At 34.5% G+C, this 17,954-nt stretch overlaps 1 long non-coding RNA gene across 1 annotated transcript in view; it reads left to right on the top strand.

Moving 5' to 3' along the window:
• Positions 1-17,166, top strand: part of LOC128294222 (uncharacterized) — a 33,267-nt gene extending 16,101 nt beyond the window's left edge. The window contains exons 2-3 of the long non-coding RNA XR_008284536.1: positions 15,982-16,023; positions 16,905-17,166. This is a non-coding gene — a long non-coding RNA (uncharacterized LOC128294222). The remainder of the gene's footprint in view (positions 1-15,981; positions 16,024-16,904) is intronic.
• Positions 17,167-17,954: the final 788 nt, after the last annotated feature.

Genomic DNA, 17,954 nt, shown 5'->3' with positions numbered 1-17,954 from the left:
TTTCTTTTTTTATTAACTGTCTTCAGAACAAAAGATTAAATAAAGAAAATTTTCAAGAATACATTAGATTTTCAAATAAACATAAAACATTACAACTCAAAACTTTGCTAAAGACAGACTCTTCATAGCGTAGTATAATAAATGCCATACTTTTATGGTGCCATCTGTATGCATAATATCGTAACTCAAACTGCCACCTTGGCACAATCCTGGCTTGGTCCCTCCTATCGTACAAATTCTTAAAGCAAAACCTAAAACATAAACACTTGTAAGTTCAAATGAACTTAGTGAGTTTAACCCAGATTACTTTGAAGCATTTGTTGTTTAATTCCTCATCTTTAAGATTTTAGATTTCCTTTCTATTCTTTGCATACACTTTCTTAATATCGAGTGTATACATATACACCAACTTCCATACTTAACCATACTACACACAGTTCACCCATTGAGCATATTCTAAACTTCACTACTCAATACATACCTCATTCCTTTTTCGAGAAATGAATACACTTCTCAGAAGAATATCCATATAAAACTTACGAATGTTAAATACCCCCCAGGATAAGGTACCCAAAGATACTATTATTGGCGGATACTTATATTAACTGATCTTTTAAAATTAACTTCATACAGATCCTACCTTTGACAGATTCTTATATTGAATTGACAGTTATCAGATTTCCAGTCAGATCATGTCTTAAATCAACCCAGATTACCACTTATTCTAATGAATGAAATCTTCTAAGTCATCCATTGGAATCCCATACAGCCATGTTATATATCATGACAACACTCTGATGTAACGGATAACTTATACTTTAGATAACTTTTTTATATATACAGCGTGAAACATTCAAATTTGGTGAATACTAGATAATTCAGATTACTTTCTTGGATAGCATAAACAATTTATATCTGAAAAATTCTTAGACTATTCATAATTATGAATACGTCCAATTACCTATATTGACAGACCACTATGGCGGATTCGTCCTTCAGAAAAATTGTTTGAGAACTCTTTCAGGAATTGCCTTTAAGTCAAATTCAATTTCATCACAAGGCTATTCAAACAGAGATGCTTTCAAACTTATCCAGATCTTTACCATAGAGTTATCTAGTGAAGTAGTCTCTAAACTTACCCTAATTTCACCATAAAAGCGATTATCTGGATTTCATCTCAAGGGCATTACAGAATACGCCACAAATACTTTACGAAACACGCCACAAAGGATTTACAAAATATGTCACACATGCTTTACTGAAAACGACGCCACACAGGCTTTACAAAACATTATGTGTTTATTTTCCCAACCAACTATCTCAGAAAGTGCTATAGGTTTCTCCCACATGGTCTTGTACATGTTTTCATGTCATGATTTGCCAGTCCGATTTACATCTTACGGGAGGTATCACCATGAGTAGTTTCATTGTCATATGATGTCATGGGTCTCTACCACATGGTCTTACACATGTCTACATGTCGTGATTTACCAATCTGGTTAGTAATGCACCTGCCCTACTGAAGGCATTAAAAATGGTTGTGTCGCGACACCCTATGGCTATGTCGCAACACTGAATACGGATCGTTCCTTTTAGGTGTTTTCACTATGTTATGACATTAAAGCTCCGTGTGGAAACATCGTAGGAAGTCTTCTATCTTTATGACTTCGAATGGTGTCTTGTACATTCATCGACTTAGTCTACCTTTAGGCCTACTTTGCCCCCTAAGGTCATATAAATTACTAAAATTACTCTTTTTATTATTTATAAACTAAAATTGAAAACTAAACAAAAACATAACTAAATTACTTTCCTATGAGCTCATTAAGTACAAAAAATAGTTTAATTTGCTACAACAAATTATAACAGATCGATTTTACTTTTACGTATTTTATTTTAGTTAAAACATTAATATTAACATTATTTTAACATATATTTACTAATAAATAATGCATTAATCTTCCACTATATTTAAATTTTTGTTAATAGCCACTTAAACCCTTGTACAATCACTTTTTAAGTCTTTTAACTAATAAAAATCTATAGCGATTAAGTATTTTGATTTTATTAATCTAATCCTTATACCCTAATTAACCATTCAATCAACCAAATTACCGAACCAACATATAATATAATGCTATTATAGCCTCGTAAATATTAATAAATATATTTACTAACTCAATCTTCGAAAAACAGGATTCCAAAACCACCATTTTTGAAACCACTGAAAATATGTTGTTATGCTAACTCATCCTTTTTATAATACAAGAATGAATTTTGGTATATAGTCATTGCATGACAGTTAAGCAAACAGGCGCCACACTTGTGCACATTTCACTATAACATGCAAAAAAAAATATTAAAAAAGGACGTGTGGTGTAACATCCTGATTTTCGGGTTTATTCGCGATTTTTAATATTTTGTAAAGATTTTTAAAATTTTGTATTTGGATGTGGAATTAGTATTTTGAGTAGGTAAATGGGCTTATAGAAGGCCCATGAGTTGGCCAAAACCAGTTGAATTTTTGGAATTTTAGACTTAGGAGTTAGGGGTTACGGCTAAGTGGCCTTAAGTGGAGTGATGGGTAAATTGCATCACAAAAGAGCCTTGGTTAAGTGGAAAGGGTGGCGCCACTAGGCTCCTAGAAAAGTGGCGTGTGGAGCTTTGGGAAGGCAAGGGATCGATTCCTGTGTTGGCAAATAGATGCATTTATTTTTTAGTGCGGGAGGGTAAGTGTTGGAGTTCGTGGATTACGCTAAAGGAGAGTTGGATCAGTTTAAATGCTTGGATTAAGGAGGGATAAGGGAGAGATTTAAGGGATTTGGATGAGGCTAGGAGTTGGCGAATTATGGGAATTGAAGAGGGAAAATCGGCGGGGGCTATGTTGTTAGTATTTCGGCACTTAGGGTATTGAGTGGTGCCGTTTTCTTCCTTTTTAACACCTTAGGGTTGTTTTTCCTCTCTTTTTCCTCTCTAGCGAAACTACCACCTCCCTATTCCTCTTCTTCTATTTTTTCTTTCTTCTTCTTCAAAACTATTCATCATACCTACTATTCATCAATACTTTTGCCGAATCCATAAAAGCCAAAATCCTGTGATCATTGCTTGTGCCGATTTCTTCAAAGCCAGGTTCTCCTATGTTCTTTTGTTTTTATTAATTTGCAATTATCTTTTCTTAATCCTAGATCTCTGACCGCAATTCTACTTCAAGGTTGTAGCCCCACATTATCATCTTCTTCATCATACAAAAGCCGAAAAACCATAGATTTGGGGGCTTATAGCCGAAACTTCAAGACTTTGGGGAATCGAGTTCTACCGTCGTTTGATAGATAAATCTACACTAGATTGCGTGGAAATCAAGTGGGAGTAAGGGGTAAGTACGTATCATCTCAGATCTGTTCTTATTTTGCAAAGTTAAGAAAAGCAAGTCCCAAAATTAGGGAGGTCATCGATTTGGGCATATGGCTCTAAGAGTCTTTAACGATGTTTTCTTTCGGTGACTAGAGTCTTCTTAGCGTTGAATCTAAGGCGTGGTTCATTGGAGCAATCGGATTCGAGCTAACTATCGATTTTGGCAAAAGGTAAGGTTTCAAAGGTTTTTAGGGATATGGTTCGATCATGGATAAGTAAGTTTTGGGGTTTAGTGATTATGGTTTGTAAATAAGAACTGTGCTAATAAATTGTAAGACATCGAAGGGATCTCGAAGCGATCGTCATGAATCGGTGTGTCTGAACACCCTTTCTTAGTTCAATTCAAGAAAAAAGCCGAAATGCCGAAATTCCGGCATTTCATGGTCATGTAAGTATGTGAATGCTCTCAAGTCATAGAGGAATTGTTAGATCTGCACATAAGGTGGTAAGCACGTTCAGCGTGATGCTTTAGCGTATTTCGAAAAAGGGGCTTGATGGGCCAAAATGGGCCCAATGGGCTTACTGGACCAATATGGGTAAGAGATGGGCAAATTAGCTCGTTAGGTAGATGGTGGAATCAAATTGCATAAAACTGATAAAATTACTGAATTAGCTTGTGCGATGGCGTAGATCACGAAATTACCCTAAAGAGCAAAATTACCAAATTACCCTAAAGAGCAAAATTACCGATATACCCCTAGGGTTTTAAATTGGTGAATCGCATGATTGATCAATGTTGTATTTTACATGATATGCTTTTATTAATATCTGTTGCATGGGGTTGGGGTATTAATGGAGGAAATCTTGAAAGTGGTTCATCCACGTCTTGGAGGCTTTGCCTCAATCGACTGAATTTGAGTGCGTTCTTTAACTGTGGTGTGTAAATTTGGGTGGGTTGAGATATTCCCCACATGGTGTGTAGGGCTGGTGCAGGCGATGTAGCGGTTGGTGGGTTGAGTAGTCTCCCAGGATGAGCTTGCATTCATTATTTCGTTGATACTCATGTTCTTGAATCGGGCCTATGGGCCACACTGTTATGAAAAGGGGCTAAGGCCTTGCTCTTGTGATTCGAAAAGGGCTTGACCATCTGTATCAAGTTATCCTGAATAGGGCTTAGGCCCAATGGGCTCGAGCTGAATTGGGCTTTGGATGGGTTTCAGTATACTGAGTTTTCCAAACTCACCCCTTCCTCTTCCTTCCTTACAGGTGAGCCCTAGTTGGTGGACTTGGAGTCAAGGGATTCAGAGTGGCCATGAAGATGGATTGCCAATTTTAAATAAGTTTAGCATTTAATTTGGATTATTTTATTTTATTATGTTTAAAGTTGTAATAAGGCCGCTCTTTTTAATTATTTTTATTTTGGGGATTATTAAACTGGTTAGCACTAGGGTTTGTTTTATAAAAACTACTTGATTTTTAAAAGATCACGATGACGCGCAAAGTTTCCATAAAGTAAATGTTTTTCAAGGAAATAAATATTTTAAACAAACGTTTTCAACTTAAACATTTTCTTAAGACGGACATAATCAAACGATTTTCTCAAAATTATACGAGATGTTAGAGTGTGGCAATGGTGGTGTGCATGTCTAGGATTGGATCCGGAAGAGCTTGGTACTTAAGCGATCAACGGACTCACCTCCTCTTTTTCTGGTTTCCTACCGGTGCACACTTCTATTCACTTTAACTTTGCCTTTAAAAGTGTCTTTTACAACACCAACCCAGCTTTTCCAAACTAAGTAATACAGAATGTTTTGAACGCATCAATGTGGCGCATCAGATCCGGTCATAACGTCCAGGCCGGGTTTGGGGTGTTACATGTGGCACAGTTACGTCATACTTAGTCCTTACTAATCATCTCGGTTACCATAAAGGAACACCACTATTTATCATACACATTTATAAAATTTTTTCGTATTTAATTTCAAATCCTGCCTTAAATTGTAATTTCAAATTTTCAATTTCAAAATTATAAACTCTCGCAATTATAAAGAACTGCAATGAACTTCAATAGGTCTTGATGGACCTTCCCATTACATATAGTACACTCAATGGAAGTCACTGTATAATCGCTCCTCATCTGGGGGGTTGTAACACCCCTTAGCCTGTCAAGAGGATTTGGCATGTATTGAATAGCCAAATAAATCGCCCGACAAATCGAGGCATTACTGACAAATTTAAATCTTTTGACTTGTTTCTTTGAGAAAACATGTAACGCCCCGTACTCGATACCGTCGCCGGAGTCGAACACGAGGTGTTAACAGACTTAATTCATTACTTAAACAGCTCAAACAATTTATTTTTAAAATTTCCAGTCAAGCTGGCAATCTGCATCACAGTAGCTTAAAAATTCATATCTCTAGTTCTGAAACTCGAAATCAAATTTCATAAATTTTTCCTGAAACTAGACTCATATATCTATTTATTAATTTTTTTCTAGAATTTTTCGTCTAGCCAATTAGTACATTTTATTAGTTAAAGTCTCCCCTATTTCAGGGTTTGACTGCTCTGACCTCTGTATATTACGAATCAGATATCTCTCTGTAAAGAATTTAAATAACTATGAAGTTTGTTTCTATTAAAACTAGACTAAATAAGGAATCTGTACATATAAAGCATGACTTCTAATTATTTTTGTACAATTTATGATGAATTTTTAAAGTCAGAACAGGGGATCTAGAAATCACTCTGGCCCTGTTTCACAAAAATTCAAATATCTCATAAAATATAATTTATATACCTGTTTTGTTCAATCCATATGAAAATAGACTAATTAAGCTTCAATTTCATAACTTACTCATCATTTAATTCCATTTCTACTATTTTCAGTGATTTTTCAAATTTATATCACTGCTGCTGTCAGATTCTATTTTATGGCAAATTTCACTTTACTAAGGATTTTCATGGACTAAATAGCATTTTAAACATACATAACATCAAATATGACTTAGATTGGTCATTCCAATGGCTAATCATTTACAAACCCTTTTCTTACCAAACCATAGCCATATCATAAGATCAATTACACAAAGTGAGTGTTTTGCCATACATGCCACATTCAAAATACACAAGCCATTTTACCAATTTAAGCCTTCGGATAGTGTGAACGAGTCTTCGACCTATCCCGATTCTCAAGCCGGCTTGTCAAAACTACAATGAAAGAAATGGAGGGAGTAAGCACAAATGCTTAGTAAGTTCACATGCAAATAGCAAGTAACATAATCACACAATCTCACATAAAACATCATTTGCATAAACAACACCAAGACATTCATGTTTCATTTACATTTAATATCTTTCTACGATTTCATCATACCAAGTTTTCAACCTGAGAGTTTAAGCACATACCTGTCAAATTTTCTCATTTACCACACTTACCAACATGTCACCTTCGTTTTAGGCCTTCTCCTTATTCACTTAAGATTCACCCGTTGAACACATTGGAATATAATTCGAATACACGGATTTCATGAACGTAAGTGTCATACCCGCAGCTAGACAAACTCAATAACCTGCGGAACTCATGTAGCCAAGCTACCATGTAACCCGCCCATAAGTGAACTCGGACTCAACTCAACGAGCTCGGATGCCTAGTTACATCTCACGAACTCGGACTCAACTCAACGAGTTCGGAACTCAACCATCCTAGTGAAATGTCACTTGTATTCTAATCTATTCCCAAGGTTCAAATGGGCATTTTCCTCGATCACGCATCTTTTCCATCTTCCACGGAATATTGAAATCGATACTTCGGTGATAGTTCATACTCATCAAGTAATTCACATAATTACATATTATTCAACAATAACCACAAAGCATAATATTTCATGATAATAATCAGCATCATATCATATAAACAACATTAAATTGCTTAAAATGACAATTATGTTACTACATTTACACATGAACTTACCTTGGTACAAAATTATTAGCAATCGAGTTTATTCTTCGTAAACTTTATTTTTCCCTCGATCGCGATTTGAATCTCGTTTCTCTTGATCTATAATGCCAAATTAATCTTATTTAATACATACATTCATCAAAACAGCATTTAATACGAACTTCGGAAAAATTACATTTTTGCCCCTAAACTTTTGCATAATTACACTTTTGCCCCTAGGCTTAGGAATTAAACTTCATCCCTTATTCTTATGTTTTATGACATGCTGATCATTTTTCCCTTCTATGGCAACATGAAATTCACACTTTAACATGTACTAATGACTATTAGGTATTTTTATCGATTAAGCCCTTTTACTCGTTTTCGCTTAAAACCGAGTAGTACAAGTTGTCTAACATAATTTAAAACCTCATACTCTATCATAAAACACCAAAATACACAAATTTCACCTATGGGTATTTTTCCAAATATGAACCCTAGGTTGAATTATTGCTAGCATAAGCTTAATCGAGCTACCGAAATTCTAAAAACGTAAAGAACATTAAAAACGGGGCTTGGAATCACTTACTATGGAGCTTGAAAGGTTGAAACAAACCCTAACTATGGAGAACCCTTGAAATTTCGACCTAATGAAGAAGATGGACAAAAATTGGCTTTTAATTTTGTTTTAAATTCATTTTAATAACTAAATGACCAAAATGCCCTTACTACTAAACTTTCCAAAAATTCCATCCATGTCCAATTTTTGTCCATAGACTTAGAAATTGGCCAAATTTCTATTTAAGACCTCCTCATTAATATTCCAAAACAATTTCATACTAAAAACTCCTAGAATGCAAGTTTTGCAAATTTTTCGATTTAGTCCCTAATTTCAATTTAAGCACTTTAGGCATAGGATTTCATCACGAAATTTTCACAAAATCATGCAATCATATCATAAACATCAAAATAATTATAAAATAATTATTTCTATCTCGTTATCTCAGATTTTTGGTCACGAAACCACTATTTCGATTAGGCCTTCAGGATATTACAAAACAGTTATAAAGATTCCCCTTTTTCATTGAAATTGTTATCCTTTGCTCAATTTGTATTGCATCTTCTAAGAGAGTAATAGAAATTCATAAACTGCCCATTAATCAAACTCAACCATCAAAGACGAATGCACTTAGAAGAAGAAAAAAAAGCTAGTTTGGAAACTGCAAATCAGGGGAATTTGGTGATCACAATTATAACTAGGGATAATTATACCTTATAAGACAAAACAATACAATTGTGAATTAAAAGCAAAAGTTAAACACAAAATGTATGTATACGCCCTTCATCGAACAACTATGCAAGATACAAAAATTAGTCAAGTGGTTCACTTGCAGACGCTATAACACCCCAGATCTGACGATCCAAAGTTTTGGCGTATAGCAGTAAAGAGTCTATCTAGCGTATACATGTGGGCGTATAGTAACTGCCACAAGAGTAAGTAGAATTTGAATTTCTAATATTTTACCATGTGTTAAGAATATGTTCATGTTAACGGATAAAAGGGAAGCATCGGATGAGTAATCACCAAAGAACCTGATTAGTATGGAATATTGTGCTAGCTTTAAGTAATATGGTTAGAAACCAAATGCATTGTTTAGTCTGATAAGTTTGATTAAGGGAACTTATTTATATTTTTCTCAAAAACTATAGGCCAATATGAAGGCAAGTTCTGATATGTATGACACTTATTAAATTCCACTAAACAAGATGGGTCATATTTATATGTGAGAATATCCTGAAAGGGGTTCTTTTTTCTTCTTCTTTCTCTTCCCAAAGTGTTATCTACTGAAACCTTCCTTAAATCTGAATGTATCCTACCTCGATGATCTAGAGGTTAAGGTTCCTTTATGATCAGTAGTTACTTTGCATCAGGGTAAGTGATTGAAATGATAAACAACTTGCATGTATAAGAGTAGTAATGGTGTTCCTATGTTTTGTAAGCAGTGGTCGTTGCGGTTTAATGATGGAAGTTTGAATCTGGAGTTCAAGATGTTGTACGCGGGTGTCAAGTGAGTTCTACACTGACTCATGCATGTTTACTATTCATATTGCGAGTCATCTATAGAAAATTGGTTGAACTATGGATCTAATGTAATGATCCAAAAGTCACGGGCACCGGAAAAGTGAGTTATAGGGCCTCTATCTTAGTAAATTGAGTCATAAATAATAATAAGTAATTATGAGTTTAGTCGAGTGATTAATTTGGATTTAATTAAGTGAGTTTAGCATAATTTAGTGTAAATAATAAAAGGATTAAATTGAATTAAGGGTAAAAATTTAATTATAGATTAATAAAAGAAAGGGGATCACAACGGTAAATAAACCATTCTTAATGGTTGAGGCAACATAAGTGTAAGAAAAATCTAAGATTTTTCTTAATTTATTAATTATTATATTATATAATTATTATTTTATTTAAATTATAATATGAATTATAGATAAATTAATAAATAAATCTAATTATGTGTCAAGTGTAGCGTGATGAAGTATACAAGTGTATTGAAATAATAATTAAATAGCTACACTTGTAATATATTTAGTTATTTACTTAAAATTTAAGTAAAAAGAATTCGAGGTATCGGCACAAAAAGGGAAGGAGAAGGTCGTCGAGGAGTAACTGCAAAATTTGGGTCTCAGATTACTATAATTCAAGTTATTTATTATTAAGTATTAATTTTAAATTTATTTATTTTATAGTAAGTAAATATTAAGGTAAGTAATTTTATTGAATTGAATTTAGACAATTGAATTGAATGAGAAATATGTGTTAGTATTGTTATAATTGAATTTAATTATTATTAATTGTTGAATTTTAAGTTAATATGCATGGTAAGTATTAGTATTGAATTGTATGAAATTAAATTGAATTGTGATTATATGTGAATGATTGAAATGCATATTTAATTGAGAAAGTGTATTGAATTATGAATATGTGAATTGAAATTTTGATTGAAAAGTGGAAAATGATTGACTTGAAAATGTGAGAATTTGTGACTGAACTGAAATTTATATGTGATCTGGAAACTCTATTAACTAGTCGGGCTGAGTCGGATATAGTTGGCATGCCATAGGATTGAAAGTGTTCAGGGATACTTCGACCTCGAGTCGATGAGACACTGGGTGTCATACTATTACTTCGGATAGATTTGATGAGGTACTGGGTACCACTTTACTTCGGCTAGGCCGATGAGACACTGGGTGTCAACTTTTCTTCAAACTATTCGATAAGGCACTGGGTGCCGAACTGGTGTGTTTGGTTGGATCCATGTATTCGCCAAAGTCCGAGTCTGTTAATAGGGGTATTTAAAAGAAAAGCTAAGTTGAATAAAAAGAATTGGTTGAGCCATTGAAAGAAATATGAAAATGGAACATGAATTGAAATGTGATTTGAATGTGAGTATAAGAATAGAAAGCATGAACCAATGGTTCATGAATTAGATAATGGCTCAACATGAATGTATATGATTTCAATTGATGAATAGTTAAATTAAATTGTATGAATATATTGAGAATGACAAATTTATGTTTGAATTGGTTCAGTAAATATTATAGTTATATGATTTAATTTATATGATTATTATATTTATAATTTGAATTATGGTAATAGCACTGAGTATGAAATACTCAGCGTATGGTTGTTTCCGTGCACAGGTTAATAGAAGTCCAGAGTCCCGATCCAGCGTCCGAACGATCCCGACTCTAGCAAAAAGATTTTGGTGATGTTTTCTTCTCTTAAGTGAAATTGGCATGTACATAGGGATTTTAATGGTTATTTTGGCATGTTATATAATTTTTGTTGTAAAGAAAGGTATTTGGTATTTTGATGATTAAATTAGTGAAATGGTAGAACTTATTATAGCATTGATATTGAATTGAAATGGTTTGAATAGTTTTAAGTAATAATTAAAAATGATAGTAGAATTTTCATTACTTAAGTTGTTAAGTCAATATGTTATAGTAGAATTTTCATTACTTAAGTTGTTAAGTCAATATATTAAATATGATTCAAGTATATTTGAGTATATAAATGCATTGGTTGAAATATTGGAATTGGTTTGAGTGTGATTTGAAATTGCGGGAAGGTTAGATATTTATAAAAGGGGTTATATTGAATTTTATTTAATAATAATAATAATAATAATAATAAAATGAATGAATGAAGTCAATTAGAAAAATATATATGAATTTATGATTATTCTACAACATGTTTGTTATTTATTTAAGAATTTTTTGTAAATTGTTCGATATGTCTGGTAATGTCTCGTAATCCTGTTCCAGCGACGGTTTGGGGTAAAGGGGTGTTACAATTTTTGGTATTAGAGCTATCAAGTTTAGCCTATTCTCGGACTAAATCGAGCTCGAAAATTGAGTCTAGAGGTACATACCACTTTTGAGTCGAAACTGAGTCGGGATTTTTGGATGCTGACCTATTTGTTTGTTTTTGTTTTATAGATTAAAGACGTCAGATGAAAGAATAAAAGATACTGATCAGGAAATGTATACTGGTGATGATGAGTCGTATGGACTAGATGAAACTGAGTCGGTAACACCTAGCATAAATCCTGTAAGAAATCAACCATCTAGAGTTGATAGAAGAAATGATAGAGAAGATTCTGATTTATTAAGAGTGATAGCCGATGCTTTACAAAGAGTAGCAGGAACTATTCCTGCTATGACCTCTGCACCTACTCAAAGACGGGACCCAATAAAATAATTGAGTGCCACAAAATTTATGGGTCTAAAAGGAGTCGATCCATCAACTGCTGAAAATTGGATGGAGCTAACCAAGAGAATTTTACAGCAATTAGAATGTACCCCACGAGAGTGCTTGATTTGTGTCGTTTCTCTACTACAAGGGGAAGCCTATCTTTGGTGGGAGTCAGTGGTTCGACATCTACTGGAAGATCAGATAACGTGGGATCTATTTCAGAAGGAATTCCAAAAGAAATATATTGGGGAGATGTATATCAAAGACAAGAAACAAGAATTTTTATTGTTGCAACAGAGTGACAAGTCAGTTATAGATTATGAGAAGGAATACTCCAGACTCAGCAGATATGCCTCCGAGGTTATTCCAACTGAAGCAAATAATTGTAAAAGATTCCTACGAGGCTTGTGAGATAAGATCAACGTACAGTTAGTATCTCACCGTATTTCCGAGATTGTGAATTTAATTGAGCGAGCCAAAATGGTAGATCAAGTATTGGGCCTCGATAAAAAGACTAAAAGTGTCAGACTAACCGAGAAACGTGCGGGAACTACCAGCTCAAATCCGCAACCAAAAAGATAAAAGGAATCTCAAGGTGGATGGAGATCTAGTTTTAGATCAGATAGAGGCGGTAGAAGCAGAGGGAAACAAATAACAGTATCTACTAGCAGTGTGAGAGGTCCACCTCGAAGTCTAGAAATTCCAGATTGTCAGTACTGTGGGAAGAAACACAGAGGGGAATGTTGGAAATTGACTAGGGGCTGCTCCCAATGTGGTTCTACAAACCATTTCATCAGAGATTGTCCAAAAACTGATAGTGCTACACCAGTGACTTTACAGAGATCAGTATCCACAGCTAGAGGCAAAGGATCCGGTAGAGGTGATTCAGGTTCTAGAGGAGGTAATGTTAGGAAAAGCAGTGACATTATTACTCAACAGTTTGAGGCCAGAGTACCAGCCAGAGCTTATGTGGTCAAAACTCGAGAAAAAGGTGATGCCCACGACGTAGTAACAGGTATATTTTTACTATATTCTAAGCCTGTGCATGCTTTAATTGATCCTGAATATTCACATTCTTATATTAATTCAAAATTAGTTGAATCGGGAAAATTAAAATCAGAAATGTCTAGAGTATCTATAGAGGTGTTGAGTCCATTGGGGTAAACTGTCTTAGTGAATCAAGTCTGTCCAAGATGCCCGTTATGTAACGCCCCAATTTTCGGGAATTCTGTGAATGTTGGCATAGGTTTAATTATGTTAGTGGGCCTCTAGAAAGCCCAAGCTTAAGATAGAACCCGGCAATTTTAGTTAATATTTGTTTCATAAGAAAAAGGGGGTGAAATTATGAAATAGGACCTATGTGAAAATGTTTGAAAATATTATAGGCTAAATTGAAGTGGCCAAATAAATAGGAGTGCAAAATAGGAGGATTTGCATGACAAACCTCCCATTTTACATGAAGTGGCCATCCATTATGTTGTTGTAGACAATATGAGCACTTGATATCCATAATTCATGGTACAAATTGATAATGGGTTAGGTAAATGTTCCATGATAATGGATTAGGTAAATATTCCATGATAATGGGTTAGGTAAATGTTCCACGATAATAGGTTAGGTAAATGTTCCATGATGGGAATTTCATGTCTTTTGTATTAAAGAATTAAATGGATGAAATATGAAATTTTTTTAAAAGAAAAAGGGGTGAAAAGAACAAAGTTTTGTCCATCTTTGTTCATCATAACCGAAAGTTAGAGAAGAGAAAGGAGAGGAGAAAGCTCTTGAATGTTCGGTCACTTGGGAAGAAACCCAATTTTGGAATTTCGTGAATGTTGGCATAGGTTTAATTATGTTAGTGGGCCTCTAGAAGGCCCAAGCTTAAGATAGAACCCGGCAATTTTAGTTAATTTTTGTTCCATAAGAAAAAGGGGGTGAAATTATGAAATAGGACCTATGTGAAAATGTTTGAAAATTCTATAGGCTAAATTGAAGTGGCCAAATAAATAGGAGTGCAAAATAGGAGGATTTGCATGACAAACCTCCCATTTTACATGAAGTGGCCATCCATTATGTTGTTGTAGACAATATGAGCACTTGATATCCATAATTCATGGTACAAATTGATAATGGGTTAGGTAAATGTTCCATGATAATGGATTAAGTAAATATTCCATGATAATGGGTTAGGTAAATGTTCCATGATAATGGGTTAGGTAAATGTTCCATGATGGAAATTTCATATCTTTTGTATTAAAGAATTAAATGGATGAAATATGAAATTTTTTTAAAAGAAAAAGGGGTGAAAAGAACAAAGTTTTGTCCATCTTTGTTCATCATAACCGAAAGTTAGAGAAGAGAAAGGAGAGGAGAAAGCTCTTGAATGTTCGGTCACTTGGGGAAGAAACCCAATTTTCGGGAATTCTGTGAATGTTGGCATAGGTTTAATTATGTTAGTGGGCCTCTAGAAGGCCCAAGCTTAAGATAGAACCCGGTAATTTTAGTTAATTTTTGTTCCATAAGAAAAAGGGGGTGAAATTATGAAATAGGACCTATGTGAAAATGTTTGAAAATGCTATAGGCTAAATTGAAGTGGCCAAATAAATAGGAGTGCAAAATAGGAGGATTTGCATGACAAACCTCCCATTTTACATGAAGTGGCCATCCATTATGTTGTTGTAGACAATAAGAGCACTTGATATCCATAATTCATGGTACAAATTGATAATGGGTTAGGTAAATGTTCCATTATAATGGATTAGGTAAATATTCCATGATAATGGGTTAGGTAACTGTTCCATGATAATGGGTTAGGTAAATGTTCCATGATGGGAATTTCATGTCTTTTGTATTAAAGAATTAAATGGATGAAATATGAAATTTTTTTAAAAGAAAAAGGGGTGAAAAGAACAAAATTTTGTCCATCTTTGTTCATCATAACCGAAAGTTAGAGAAGAGAAAGGAGAGGAGAAAGCTCTTGAATGTTTGGTCACTTGGGGAAGAAAATTGAAGGTAAGTTCATGGTAGTTTTCTTCTATCTTGATGTTCATGAGTTCTTCTTGATTCTACCTTAACTCTTGAAGCATATTTTGGTTTTTAGTTGTGTTGTGAGCATTTAGTCATGAATTAAAATGAAGGAAATGGTTGTTGTTTCATGTTCTTTTGATGAAAAATGGAAGATAGGTGAAGTTTAGCCAAACAAATGAGCATGCATGTGCCTTAGATGCTAAGGGGAAAAATCGGCTAACATGTTGTGCTTTAAAATGATGAAATGGAGATTATACTTAAGTAAAATCATATATATGTGATAATTGATTGGTGATATACATGTTTAAATAACAAGCATGCAAGTTAGGTGTGAAAGAGTGATTTGGTAATAAATCTGCTTGGGACAGCAGTAGTAACGTGACTTTGGAAAGTCACCATAAATTTTGGGAGATGAGTTAGAAGCTGCATAAATTATTTAATTAAATCTTGTTGAGTCTAGTTTCAAATGAAATAAACAAGAATATATTTTGAATTCTGTACAATGAGAAATTTGATTCGTAATGAAGAGTGGTCAGATTAGTCAAACAGTGAAACATGCGAAACTTTGAGAAAAATCTAGTATTGATTGGCCAAACCAAAAATTCTGAAAATTTTATGGATATAAGATATATGAGTCTATTTTCAAGGAAAATTAACGGCACTTGATTTGGAGTTTCGTATCTCCAGTTATAAATGAGTTAGTGACTGTTGCTCAGGAAGACAGCTTGCAATGAAATTATGATTATGTGGTAAACATTGACAAAAATTTGTTAATGAGTTGCTTATTGATTTCTTATAAGCGTACTATAATCTGTAGGTGTGGTTGGCCGAATATTGTAAGGGGCTAATACGTAGTTTGCATTTGAATAGTTAGATTAACGTGTTAGTAATCCAATTGTAGGCTGTTCGTGTGTGGATCTCGTCAGCATATCGTCGCAAACAGGTGTGTAACTAACACCCTATTTCTTAGTCTAGATCGGCAAAAGTAGAAAAGCCGAAATGCCAAAAATCGATATTTTGTAGATTTGCGAGTATGCGAATGCTCGTGAGGTAAATCGATTAATGTTTTTGGTAAGCTGCAATGTTTGGACTGCAAAGTGCATGATTTCTGTGCCCTTGATATTTTTAGGCTTAATGGACCAAAATTGGAATGATGGGCCAACGGGCCCAATTCGGTAAGAACCCTCAGTGGTGATTCTGTTAGTACGTGAAAGGTAGGAATATGCATGAAAAACCCTAAAATAGATAAATTACTGAAATACCTTTAAAAGTGAAAAATTTACAGTTTTACCCCTAGAAGATAAATTACCGAAATACCCATAGGGTTAAATTGACCTAAATGCATGTTTGATCGTTGTTATTTATGCATGCCATATTGTTATTATCGATGCATGGGACCGGGATATTGACGGAGGAAGTACTGAAAGTGGCTTGTCCACGATCTTGGAGGCTTTGCCTCAATTTACTATTAACTAAGCGACAAGGTCAGAATGTGGAGTGTTAAATTTGGGTGGGTTAAGCTATTCCCACATGGAGTGTATGGTGGTACGGTGGAGTGTAGTGGTTGGTGGGTTGAGTAGTCTCCCAAATGGGCTTGCATATGTTTCTTGATGTTGCATGTATTTTGAAATGGGCCTATAGGCCATCTTGTTATCTGAATAAGGGCTAAGGCCCGTTTATTGTAATCTGAAAAGGGCTCGCCCAAGACCACTGATATCTGAATGGGCTTAGGCCCAATGGGCTTGAGCTGACTTGGGCTTTGAATGGGTTTTCCTTACACACTGAGTTTCCCCAAACTCACCCTTTTTATTTTCATCCACACAGGAAATCCCCAACCATAGTGGGCTTGGAGCTGTGAGGGAATTCGGAGTGGCCACCCGTTCTGAAAGTTTGATTTTCTTCTGGTGAACTGGACATCCTTTTATTTACGTTAAAGTTTTGGGTTTTTAAATGTAATAAGGCCGCTTAATTGTTTTTGATGGTTTTCATATGTATTACTAAGATAGGTATTACTTATTTTAACTGTTGAAATTGGATAGCTTTAGGGCGCGTTTTTAAAAACAACAATTGATTTCAAAATAACACGACAACAAGCAAAGCTTCCGTAATGAAAGTATTTTCCAAAATTAATCACTTTTCCTAAAAATGACTTAATCAAATCGGTTTCCTAGAAATATCCATGACGTTAAGGTGTGGCAATGGCGGTATGCATGTCTAGGATTGGATCCGAAGGAGCTTGGTATTAGCGATCAGATGGACTCACCACCTCTTTTCCGGTTTCCTACCGGTGCACAACTTCCATTCACTTTAACCTATAATGAAATTATCTTTTAAAACACTAAGTAAGTTTTTCTGGATCAACAATATAAAATGTTTTGAACGTTTCGATGTGGCATGTCGGATCCGGTCATAACGTCTGGGCCGGGTTTGGGGTGCTACACGTTAATTATACAAAATAAAAATTTTCCTGTTGATCTTTGATTATGCCATTTGGGGATTTTGATATAATACTGGGGATGGATTGGTTATCTGAACATGGAGTGATTTTGGACTGCTATAAAAGGAGATTCAGCATTCAGACAGAGAGTGAAGATCAGGTTGAAGTAAATGGTATTAGTACAAGTGGGCCAGCATGAATTGTTTCAGCAATAAAGGTTAGAAAATTACTTCAGCAGGGTTGTTCAGCATATTTGGTATACGTTATTAATTCAGATTCAGTTGGAAGCCAGTGCAGTAAAATTTGGACAGTTTGTGAGTTTCCTGATGTATTTTCCGAAGAACTACCGGGTTTACCACCAGATAGGGAAGTTGAATTTGCTATAGAGGTATATCCGGGTACAGCTCCAGTATGTATACCCCCATATCGAATGTCAC

Source organism: Gossypium arboreum, chromosome 6 (assembly GCF_025698485.1).
Source record: "Gossypium arboreum isolate Shixiya-1 chromosome 6, ASM2569848v2, whole genome shotgun sequence".
Classification (NCBI taxonomy): Eukaryota; Viridiplantae; Streptophyta; class Magnoliopsida; order Malvales; family Malvaceae; genus Gossypium; species Gossypium arboreum.
Note: the sequence above shows the minus strand (reverse complement) of the source record. Positions and strands in the feature narration are given on the sequence as shown.